The sequence below is a fragment of the Diabrotica virgifera genome, chromosome 3, assembly GCF_917563875.1.
Source record: "Diabrotica virgifera virgifera chromosome 3, PGI_DIABVI_V3a".
Lineage (NCBI taxonomy): Eukaryota > Metazoa > Arthropoda > Insecta > Coleoptera > Chrysomelidae > Diabrotica > Diabrotica virgifera.
The window spans coordinates 131,523,434-131,536,906 of NC_065445.1; the positions used below are offsets into that span (position 1 = coordinate 131,523,434).

The 13,473-nt window shown below is 29.9% G+C and overlaps 1 protein-coding gene across 3 annotated transcripts in view; it reads right to left on the minus strand.

Annotated features, from left to right (window-relative positions):
• Positions 1–13,473, minus strand: part of LOC114337755 (borealin) — a 57,561-nt gene that overhangs the window by 21,889 nt on the left and 22,199 nt on the right. The window lies entirely within an intron of this gene.

Genomic DNA, 13,473 nt, shown 5'->3' on the forward strand with positions numbered 1-13,473 from the left:
CGGGGGTGGAAATTTTTTATTATATTTTGACCGCAAAAGTTGATAAAAACATTCATTCTAAGCAAAAAATGTCCTATACATTTTTTTGATAAAATTAATAGTTTGCGATTTATTCGCTATCGAAAGTGTTAGTTTTGTATAGAAAAGATTAATGTTTTTTGAGATGCTCATTTACGATTCACTCAATTTTTGCCACAGAAAAAATTTTTTTAACTCAAGTTATTGAGAATTAAATGAGTGGCCTCATATCAAAGACGGACATGTGTCATGCAAGAGAAATTGAGAGAAATTGGTTTTTTTGTACAATAAAAATCTCACTTCCTACAGTTTCAGTTGATTTGTTGATTTCGCAGTCATCACAATACAGCATTCTCATTGGGCTGTTGGGGAGATGTCCGTTTTTGAAATAAACCTTCATAGCAGGAGTCCGTTTTTGAAACAAACGTTCAACTATGAAGTTGAAAATAACGTATTTGCGTCCGTGTTTGAAGGAAGATATTATACCGTTGAAACGAACAGGAAAAATTCTATAAGAAACCACTATTAACTAAATTTTTATTTTTTTACAAGTCCGTCTTTGATATTAAGCCACTTGAATAACCTACAATTTTATATTGAAACATTTTTATGTATCTTTTATGCTAATCTTTATATTCTGAAGAAAATGGAATTTTTCTAGGGCCGTGCTAAAAGAGCAACTTTCACGCACGCATTTCGTTTCCGAAAGTTGCACTTTACCGCACGGCGTGCGTGAAAGTAAATTTTCTCGCACGGCGCACGGGAAAGTAAAATACCTTGTAATATGACATTATATTATAATACATGTAATAAACTAATATTTAGATATTATTTACTAATTTATTTCAAATTTATCTTATTGTGTTCATGTTTTAATGAAATTTGCGCGATAATTCGATAAATAAAATTATTTTGACATAAGATTTAAAAGTCAGATGAGTAGACAATTACAATGGTTTTGAATCGTCGTCATGGAAACCAATATCGTTGTCGTGGTAACCCATTATATTGAAAGTTTGGTTTTGACAACCTTGTCAAAGAATTAATTTGTGTATTTTCACTCCTAAATAAAAATTGATATAACTCTATTTTTGTGGCTTTTTTCCAAACGTACGGCCCTAGAAAAAATATTGTTCCTAACTCATGCGGAAAGTGTCTTCCCCGCACTCGACTGCTTGCCCGAACTCCGCTATCGCGCCGTTCGGGTCAACGGCAGTCTCGTGCGTGAAAGTATCACTTTCCGCACTAGTTACGAAAATAACTATTTTTAAGAAACTACAAAAATTCGTTATTCGCTTTTATCTCCAGTTTTTTTAAAATTGATCATTCTAAGCCAGTTAAACTTCTAGAATCTATTAATAATACATAAATAAATAAGAATGAATAAGGCGAATGACTAAAAACACCGCTAACTTACATTATTATGATTCCAATTGAATTTCTCCTTTTTTTTTTCAAAAAAATATATTGATTTTTAACCGTAACTTTTTTATTTTTTATCTAAGAAAGTTTAGTAAAAAAATAGTTTTGTAGGTTTTTATAAGGTCTATAAGCCTATTAATATTAAATGTTTTTAAAATCATCAGTCGCAAAAAGAGATGACTTTGAAAGGGTTGGTAAAGGTGGTTTTTGCATGTTATTACAAGTTTTAATTGTCAATAGCTCACTCAATTTTTGCCATAGAAAAATTTTTTGCAAACCGCGTTCTTGGAAATTAAATAAGCTACAATTTCATATTTAAACATTTTCTCGTATCGCTGACTCTAATCTTTCTATTCTGAAGAAAAAGCCATTTTTTCCAAACTACAAAAATTCGTTATTCGCTTGTAACTCTATTTTTTTAAAAACTAATCACTCTAAGCCGGTCAAACTTCTAGAACCTATTAATAATACATAAGTAAAGAAGACCAAATAAGGCCAATGACTAATTTTAATTAGGATGGTGATTAGGGGGTTGCTTTCGATCACTTTTTCGCTGAAAAAAATTGGGAGTGATATTCTTTTCATTATAAGTCACTTAATTTTTGAGCTAGATACTTTTCTTAAAGAAGATTAAAAAAAGGTTTTGTTTATTTTTTTCAAAAAGTACATTTTTGTTAAGTAAAGTTGTTTTGATAAAACGAAAAGTTTTGGAGTTATCAGCAGAAAATTTGTGACATGTGAACATTTGCCGTCATACTTTCAACATGTGAACAAGTCAAATCCACAGCTCAGATGTTACCTAGGACAGATTAGCTAAATATTTTAAACATCCTAGCTTAATGTAGCATTTTAAACCAATGTTTCCTTGACGGACTACTTTTACTGGGCTTTGACCCACATATTTTTGTTAAACAATATCTTGGTGGTTAGCATGTACATTGCACGTAAGCACTGATGATGACTGGTAAACCAGTCTACATCACCAGTCGTAAAAAACTAACACTTTCGCTAGCAAATAAATCGAAAATTATTGATTTTATCAAAAAAATGTATAGAACGTTTTTTGCTTAGAATGAATGTTTTTACGAACTTTTGCGGTCAAAATATAATAAAAAATTTCCACCCCCGAGATGGGATGACAACCACCCCCATGGTAAAAGCGCCTTTCGGCATCATATAGATTTTGATCCTTGGAATATCCACTACGTATTCTCCTCAAATTTTCAAGCAAATCGATCCATTCTGTAAAAATTGCGAGGATTTGTACTATTTTAAGCTTTATTACTTGGACTATTTGTATTTTTGCATAATTTGCTATAAAGGGTTCTTAGTAATATTGGGATAACTCGTGGTTTAACCTTATTCTCCATATGTCCACTGTCGCAGATAGGTCCCAATATGTTTTACTTCCCTAAGGATGCCAACACCTGCGACAGAGAGAAATATACCTTGTTAGCAAACATTATCTATTTTCGTATTTCCTCCTCGCTGCCGTCTTCAGTTATCTGTACACCTAGGTATGTGAGCTGTTTTACTACTTCAATATAAGCGTCGTCTATTGTCAAATTCTGAAAGTATCGTTGTTTCCTTGCTTGTATTAGGGCTTTAGTTTTATCTATGTTGACGGCTAGGCCTAAACCATAAAGCTACTTTGCGCTTAAAGTTAATACATATCATTAATTCATTTTAACTAATAGATATGGTCCTGCTTTTTTAAAGCATTGCTTTATATCTGCATTGTGGGTTCACAAATAAGGATAATCCTTAATCCAAGGTAATCATTAATTAAATGAGTGAAAAATAATTTCGACCACGAATCAAGTAATCTGTTAACCGAGGTACACAGTACCAAGCGGCGCCGCTAGAAGAATAATGCGTCGCAGATTACTTATATGAAACGTGGTCATTTTGTACTCTAATACAGAGTATGGTATGACAAGAAAGATAATAATCGTTTCGTTTTGATTCAATTCGAGTCCCTTGCCATCCTGACACCTAATGTTTCGGAATCTATTCGTTGTCAAAGAGGCTTTGCAAAAAGACTGAACTGGACCATAACGAAACGAAGAAGATGGTGCAGATATTAACTCGGTTAACAGATTACTTGATTCGTGGTCGAAATTATTTTTCACTCATTTCATCGTTCCCCGTTAGAGGACAGTCTAACCATACTCAGGTGCAAATATTTTAATATTTGTACCATGTTCTGCGTTTCGTTATGGTCCAATTCAGTCTTCTTGCAAAGCCTCTTTGACAATGAATAGATTCCGAAACATCAGGTGTCTAGTCCAGGAACCAAAGCTTTTCACCTCGCAATTTTTACAGAATGGATCGATTTGCTTGAAAATTTGAGAATAAGTAGTGGATAGTGCAAGGATCAAAATCTATATAATGCCGAAAAGCGCTTTTACAATGGGGGTGGTTGCCACCCCATCTCGGGGGTGGAAATTTTTTATTATAATTTTGACTTCAAAAGTTGATAAAAGCATTCATTTTAAGCAAAAAATGCTATAACCATTTTTTTGATAAAATTAATAGTGTTCGATTTATTCGCTATCGAAAGTGTTAGTTTTATATCGAAAAAATCAATGTTTTTCGGTATTATACTCATTTACGATTCACTCAATTTTTGCCGTAGAAAAAAGTTTTTCAATCCAATTTCTTGGGAATTAAATAAGCTACAATTTTATATTTAAATATTTTTTCGTATCTCTGATGCTACTCTTTCTATTCTGAAGCAAAAAGCATTTTTTACTAAACTACAAAAATTCGTTATTCGCTTTTAACTACATTTTTTTAAAAACTAATTATTTTAAGCCAGTCAAACTTCTGGAATCTATTAATAATACACAAATAAAGAAGAATGAATAAGGCCGATGACTAAAAACACCGCTAACTTACATTATTATGCTTCCAATTGGATATCTCCTTTTTTTTTCAAAAAAATATATTGATTTTTTAACCGTAACTTTTTATTTTTTATCCTAGAAAAATTGTTCAAAAAGAATTTTGTACGTTTTTATAGGACCTATAGGGCTATTAATATTATATCATTTTAAAATCCTCAATCGCAAAAAGAGGTGACTTTGAAAGGGTTGGTAAAGGTGGCTTTTGCATGTTATTACAAGTTTTAATTTTTAATAGCTCACTCAATTTTTGTCGTAGAAAAAATTTTTGCAAACCATGTTTTTGGGAATTAAATAGGCTACAATTTTATATTTAAATATTCTTTCGTATCTCTGATGCTAATCTTTCTATCCTGAAGAAATGGGCATTTTTTACCAAACTACAAAAATTCGTTATTCGCCTTTAACTCATTTTTTTTTAAACTATTCATTCTAAGCCGGTCAAACCTCTAGAACCTATTAACAATACATAAATTAAGAAGACCAAATAAGGTTAATGACCAATTTTAATTAGGGTGGAGAGTAGGGGGAAGTTTACGATGACTTTTTCGCTGAAAAAAATAGGGACTGACATTCTTTTTACTATAAGTCAGTTAATTGAGCTAGGGACTATTTTTTTATTTGGAGAGAGATATTTTTAAATACTTTAAATTAGCTTAAACAAGTTATCCTCGAAAAATGCATAGGTTTCTAGCCTTTTGACTTTGAAACTACAATATTTAGCATTTTACGAAGAAGAGCTAACATATAATAAAGTATAGCTCGATTACTATTGATCTTAAAGCAAATTTTAAAAAACGGCTTTATTTTTTCAAAAGGTACATTTTTGTTAAGCAAACTTGTTTTGATAGAACGAAAACTTTTTGAGTTATTAGCAGAAAACTGATTAAAAACAATGATTTTTTCCATTTAAACCAACACTTTCGATAGAAAATAAATCGAAAACTATTACTTTTATCAAAAAAATGTATAGAACGTTTTTTGCTTAGAATGAATGTGTTTACCAACTTTTGCTGTCAAAATAAAATAAAAAATTTCCACCCCCGCGATGGGGTGGCAAAAATTGGTAAAAGCGACTTTCGGCGTCATATAGATTTTGATCCTTGGACTATCCACTACTTATTGTCAAATTTTCAAGCAACTCGATCCATTCTGTAAAAATTGCGAGGTTTTGTCCTATTTTAAGCTTCATTACTTGGACTAGTCAGAGGATGGCAAGAGACTCGAATTGAATCAAAACGAAACGATTATTTTCTTTCTAATCCTTAATTGAAGAACATAAAAGGAGGATACTATATTTCCCAAAGTTTAACATACAAGATGATGATATTTATGGAAACACATTTTAATGATTTAATATTTTATATCTTAACATTTTTATAATCCAGAGCAATGGAGTAAAATATTAAAGTAGTCTTTCAATAAATTATTTAAAAAAATGTGTTATTCACTTATATTTTTATATTTCTTGTTTGATAGAACCATATTTTGTTAAAGTACACCCATCCCAAAGTAGCTTTGCATTCAATAGTCTAAATTCGAATATGCATAAATGTGTATCACTAAACGTATACCTAGTAGACTTAAGTCTGGTAAACTATCTAAGAGAATCATTAATATTCAGCTGAGCGGGGTGCTATTGTCTGAGTTGAGACAATCCATAAACAATTGATCTACCTGTTTTATAAAATTTAACCTTTGTTTATATAATTTCACAACTCGGACAATGGCACCCCGCTCAGCAGAACTATATCGCACCCTCAGTAATATAAGGGCTCAACTCAAAAGGACCCCGCAGAAACCTTGTGGGAAATCGCTCTCTGTCCAATAGTCTGAAACTTTGGGTTCTGGTAGTCCTTGATGTGTAGAACAAAAGACTCAATGGGCGCGTGGCTCCAAAAAATCATGGTTTTAAGATATAAGCCTCTGAAGTTATAGGTACAGTGAGGAAGTTTGAGTTGGAATAAATTCATTTTCTCGAGAATGGGCGACTCTGGAGATAAATTACGAAACAGGTCGATTTTTATTTTTAAATTATAATTTTTTGGCATATATATCATACTAATGACGTCATCCATCTGGGCGTCATGACGTAATCGATGATTTTTTTTAAATAATAATAGGGGTCGTGTGATAGCTCATTTGAAAGGTTATACAATTCTCTATTCACTAATATAAACATTAACATAATTATTTATACAGGGTGTCCAAAAAATTTTTTTAATTAAATTGAGACAAAAAGAAGAATGTATATAATTTATTTAATTCGAAATACATTTTACTGCTGTCACAAAACAGAAAAAATGTTAATTTGAAAAATAAACATTGCTTTCGCTTAAATTAAATGTTCAAACTGTTAAGAGGCAGGTGGGTGGCAGCTTTAATATTGAATTTAAGCGACAAACAATCTTTATTTATGAAATAAACATTCTTTCCTGTTTTCGGACAACAGTAAAATGTATTTCGAATTAAATAAATTATATACATTCTTCTTTTTGTCTCAATTAATTTAACTAAAAAAAATTTTAGGCACCCTGTATAAATAATTATGTTAATGTTTATATTAGTGAATAGAGAATTGAACAACGTTTCAAATGAGCTATCACACGACCCCTATTCTTATTTAAAAAAAAATCATCGATTGCGTCATCACACCCAGATGGATGACGTCACTAGTATGATATATGCCAAAATATTATAATTTAAAAATAAAAGTTGACCTGATTCGTAATTTATCTCCAGAGTCGCCCATTCTTGAGAAAATGAATTTATTCCAACTCAAGCGTTCTCATTGTACCTATAACTTCAGAGGCATATATCTTAAAACCATGATTTTTTGGAGCTACGCGAGCCTTAGTTTGCTTGCACAACTATACAAATTTATATCGTCCGCCTTCAATAAGAATAAAATATTCTATCGTTAAAATGAAATCGTTAACCAGATAATGTTTCAAATAAATACATAATGTAGTTTCAATAATTCGCAGTTTAGTTATTTTTAATATCGTACCACTGTTTCCCAGAATTTCAATTCTTCTTCTTCTTCCTAAGGTGCCGTGCGTTTCTGAGTACTCATCCACCATACATTGTCTTGTCAGGTGAGATGTTAGATAGTCGGGATTAAATTATTCTGTTTTTAGCAGCATTGCGAAACATTTCATAACTGTGGATTCCTGTCCCTTAGCAAATATTATGCAGCCATGACATCTTTTTACGACCTAGATTTCTTACCCTCTATCTTTCCTTTGAGTAGGTAACACTTTCTGAAAAGGTTATCGTTCTCTTCGTAATATGTGCCCTATACGCTGTGAGCTCGTACGTAGAAGGGATATTTACAAATTCTCGAGCGCCAGTAGTGACAAGTCTGTAAACGATTACTGGAAATTTGACATAAATGTCAAAGTGATTAATTTAAAATTAAAATTAAAAACATTAATTATAAAAAGTATTAGTTTGTCAAAGCTGTGTTATATATTTTTACCTTAAATATACAATACGTTTTAAATACTGAATTTAAGTTTTTTTAATGTTCCGTAATATCTAATTATAAATTAATATATTAATCTTACCGCCATCTATACGATAATTGTGAAAGTATCCGAAGTAAGAAATTCATATTTTATCAATAGAACGTCAAAATGATTAGCAAAATCTTAAAAAAATCGATTATAATTTAATTACTTTTTTGCGTTGTAAATATTAAGCGATAACAATTAAATAATAAATTTAAAAATTACCAGTGAAAGTTGATTAGTAATCCGCCAGGAGCGACACCAGCGAAGCTCACAGCGTATACAGGGTGTTTCATTGGGAAACGGAAATACTTTAATGGTGAATAGAGGTCACCGAGCCGCTTCTAGATATAGTACATTTTTTTCCCTACCGACTTTTATAACCGAGTTACAGGGTGTTTTATCGATTTTGCCCATTTTTTTCCTAAGCCATAACTTTAGAACCACCCTGTATATTTTTTTGATATTTGGTACACATATGTCTCATTTAAAACCCAAACGACCGACATACAAACCATAAGAAAAATCCAGGTCCAAATTAACAAAAAATTATAAAGTAATTGTGACCTTAAAACAACACCCTGTATACTGAAATTTTGAAAATCTGTTTGCATATTTGAAAAGAGCAGAAAAAAGTAAGTTTAATGGTTAGCTTCAATTTTTCGGCCAGACAATTTTATGACTTTAATTTTGAAATTAAATTGAATTTTTTAAGAACTTTGACATTAAAAAGCAGATATTAACTTTTAATTATAAATTATTAAAGTTAATGAATAAATACTCATTTTAAAAATAATCAATACTTATTTACCACATTGTAACGACCCAATTACTAATGACAAGAAAAATCCAGGTCCGGATTAAGAAAAAAATACAAAGTAATTGTGACCTTGAACCAACACCCTGTATATTGAAATTTTAAAAATTTGTCTGCGAATTTTTAAAAAGCATGAAAAACTGTAATTATTTTAATTTTTTCGCCGTTGATTTAATTACATCAATTTTGAAATTATATTGAAATTTTAAAGAACTCTGAGATTAAAAACCAGATATTGTTAACTTTTAATAATAATTTAATGTTAATGAATCAATACTTATTTTAAAAATACTTAATACTTATTTACTACGCTGGCTTCATAGATTCTCTGGATTTGTAGCTATATGCACATCATTAAAAATTAGAATTGCGAGAATTGGGATATTTTAATGATTTATTAAAGAATTAAAAAAACTGCTATATCTAATAAAACAAAAATTCGTTACAATTCAACAATTTAACATAAATTAAAAATATTTGAACTATAACAGTTGCTCAAAATGTCCGCCATTTTGTTCGATGCATTTCCTTGCTCGTTTTAAAATATTTCGAATCGATTTTCTAAGTACATTGGGATTGCTCTTCATTTTTCTGGTAGCTTCTTGTGACCTTGACAGAATTATTCAATATGATTTCAAAATTACCGTAATTAAGTTATCTGCGCAAAAATTTGACGTGCACCTTTTAACGCAGTTTTTATGCTCTTTTAAAATACACACACACAAATTTTCAAAATTTCAATATACAGGGTGTTGTTTTAAGGCCACAATTACTTTATATTTTTTTCTTAATCCGGACCTGGATTTTTCTTGTCATTAGCAATTGGGTCGTTCCAATGTGGTAAATAAGTATTGATTATTTTTAAAATTAGTATTTATTCATTAACTTTAATAATTTATAACTAAAAGTTAATAATATCTGCTTTTTAATGTCAAAGTTCTTAAAAAATTCAATATAATTTCAAAATGAAAGTCATAAAATTGTCTGGCCGAAAAATTGAAGCGAACCATTAAACTTACTTTTTTGTGCTCTTTTCAAATATGCAAACAGACTTTCAAAATTTCAATATACAGGGTGTTGTTTTAAGGTCACAATTACTTTATAATTTTTTGTTAATCCGGACCTGGATTTTTCTTATGGTTAGTATGTCGGTCGTTTGGGTTTTGAATATGTGTACCAAATATCAAAAAAATATACAAGGTGGTTCTAAAGTTATGGCTTAGGAAAAAAATGGGCAAAATCGATAAAACACCCTGTAACTTGGTTATAAAAGTCGGTAGGGCAAAAAATGTACTATATCTAGAACCGGCTCGGTGACCTCTATTCACCATTAAAGTATTTCCGTTTCCCAATGAAACACCCTGTATATGCAGTTTTCTTACTTTTTATAAAATCAACAAATTCCCTATCCTGGAAGCCGCTCTTCTCAATACTTCCTCATTTTTTACTCTGTCCATCCACGATATTCCAAGCATTCGGCGCAGGCACCAGAAGCTCAATAATTCTGGTACAATTTTTGGAAATTGTTTCTTTACTTTTCTGCATTATTTGAGTTAAAACGTTTTAGATTAATAATATTAATATGAAGAAGGTTATTCAATTCTCTATTCACTAATATAAACATTAACATAATTATTTATACAGGGTGCCCAAAATATTTTTTTAATTAAATTAATTGAGACAAAAAGAAGAATGTATATAATTTATTTAATTCGAAAAACATTTTACTTTTGTCCGAAAACAGAAAAAAATGTTTATTTCATAAATAAATATTGTTTTTCGTTTAAATTCAATATTAAAGCTGCATCCAGCCTCTTAGCAGTTTGAACAGTTAATTTAAGCGAAAAGCAATGTTTATTTTTCAAATTAACATTTTTTTCCGTTTTCTGACAGCAGTAAAATGTATTTCGAATTTAATAAATTATATACATTCTTCTTTTTGTCTCAATTAATTTAATTCAAAAAAAAATGTTTGGGCACCCTGTATAAATAATTATGTTAATGTTTATATTAGTGGATAGAGAATTGTATAAACTTTCAAATGAGCTATCACACGACCCCTATTCTTATTAAAAAAAATCATCGATTGCGTCATCACGCCCAGATGGATGACGTCACTAGTATGATATACAGCGTGTCCAATTAAGTCGGCATCATATGGGAAACTTTTTTATTCTTAGTTTTATAAAAAAAAGTTATTCTTTATAAAAAGTTGTGCAGGGTCTAAAACTTAAAATACTACCATCAGTTATCAATTTTTTTAAGCTGTATACGAGGTATGTCAAAAAATATGAATTTTACTCAAGAGTAAAGTAGCTTTATTTTTCACAATATTGAAAATTGTTATAATGAAAAGTTGTTTGGAATTAAGAACTATATTTTAATATGCAATTTCATCCTTCCAATTGAAAAAAAAAAAATTGAATTTTTTTATGGATAACCAACATTATTTTCAGTTATTTCAATTATGGTAACTCTTTTATTATTAATTTTACGAAAAAAATGTATAGTTTGTAAAAAGTTCTGCATGGTCAAGTGCCTTAAATACAACCATCTAATATCAAATTTGATCAATTTTATACGAGGTATGTCAAAAAAGATGAATTTCGATCAAGAATAAAGTGCCTTTATAGTTCAGAATATTTCAATAAGAAGTATATATTTACATATTGAAACATGCTTTTTAGTTCTATACAACTTTACATAATCACAATTTTCAATATTGTGAAAAATGCCGGTATGTATTTTATTTAAGTACTCTTAAGCGAATTCATATTATTTTATATACCTCTTATAAAATTGACAAAATTTGATATAACATGGTTGTATTTTAGGTGTTAGACCATGCAGAACATTTTATACAGAATAACTATTTTTCGTAAAATTAATAATAAAAGAGTTATCATAATTGAAATAACTGAAAATAATATTGGGTAAGTATCCATAATTAAAAAAAATCAAATTTCTTTTCAATTACAAGGATGAAATTGCATATTAAAATATAATTCATATTTTTTGACATACCTCGTATACGGCTTAAAAAATTGATAACTGATGGTTGTATTTTTAAGTTTTAGACCATGCACAACTTTTTATAAAGAATAACTTTTTTTCATAAAACTAAGAATAAAAAAGTTTCCCATATGATGCCGACTTAATTGGATACTCTGTATATGCCAAAAAATTATAATTTAAAAATAAAAATCGACCCGATTCGTAATTTATCTCCAGAGTCGCCCATTCTCGAGAAAATGAATTTATTCCAACTCAAACGTCCTCACTGTACCTATAACTTCAGAGGCTTATATCTTAAAACCATGATTTTTTGGGCTACTCGCCCATTGAGTCTTTTGTTCTACACATCAAGGACTACCAGAACCCAAAGTTTCAGAGCATTTGATAGAGAGCCATATCCCATAAGGTTTCTGCGGGGTCCTTTATAAAAGAAGAGTAATTTGCTTCGGATATTTTTTAACTGAAATATTTTAACAATAGTTATCAAGCAAAATTTGCTCTGATTAGTTCTTTTTATTCTTAATAGTGACTGTCGTGCTTCTCCACTGAACTGGATGAGTAACGTTTGTATTAAACTTCAAGGTTTTTTTTATACTAATTTACTTTTTTTTTACTATTTCAAGGGATTTTCCCTTTTAAATTTTTTAGTATACACTTCCTATTGGAATACGAAAAGATAATTACTGTACCCAAAACATTGTATGTCGCAATACATCCAATCAAAAATATCAAATTAAAAATATGATTCTATTAATACCTGTTCTCTTTCTTGAACGCAATTTATGGCAAGCTACTTGGTATAATATACAGTCTATTACAGTTTGAGCTTATTCTATTTTATTATACATTCACTTAAATATTACTTGTTTGTATTATTTATAACCGAATTATTATTTTTTTTTATCAGTAAAATGTGCTTAAAATGCGTATAAGGAGCGTATAAGATCCACCCCACCAACTATTTTCTAAACCATAAATCTTAATATGTTTGGGTAACTGAACTGTTCAGTCTATGTTCAGTCTGAACATAGACCTCCTAATAATTTGGTAATGTTAAGCATTTATAGAAAACACACACTTGAACATGTCAATTTATATTTTCAATTTTCCACGTAACGATGGAACTTAAGTTTTTTTATTGACATATTAGCTCAGTAAATGAACGGAAAATACGGCGATACCGTGTAATTTTCAGGGGCAACTCCGAATTGCATGAAAATTTGGATTTAGGTTCTACTTACCCTCCACTTCAAAGTTAAATTTGTGCCGTTGGTTGCTTTTACTTGGGGGGTAACAGTCACCCCTTCTCGTGTGTGAAAAAACATACGTTCAAGATAAGCCCGGAAGTGGATAAAATGACTGATTATAAGCAACTTTTATTCTATAATAAAGTTTTTATGTAAGTCAATACTTTTCGAGTTATTTGCGATTGAAAATGTTTATTTTTCGACAAAAAAACTACGTTTTCAGACGGTTTTTCCCAAATAACTCAAGAAGTAAATACTTGATCAAAAAAAAATATTTTTAGTAAAAATGTAGCTTAGTAAACAACGAAAAGAGCTGTGTACTAGTAAAGTCTATAGATCCAGCAAAAGCAAATTTATTGAAGCTCATGAAAAATACGTTTTTATTCGTCCAATTAAAAATTTAATATTTCATCCTAAAATAACCAAAAAATTAAGTACTTTTCGGAAAAACCCCATTTAAACTTTTATAAAGGGTATAAAAAAAGCTTTATTTTAATTGTTTATAAAAGTTTCTAGCATTAAAATAAGCGAATTAC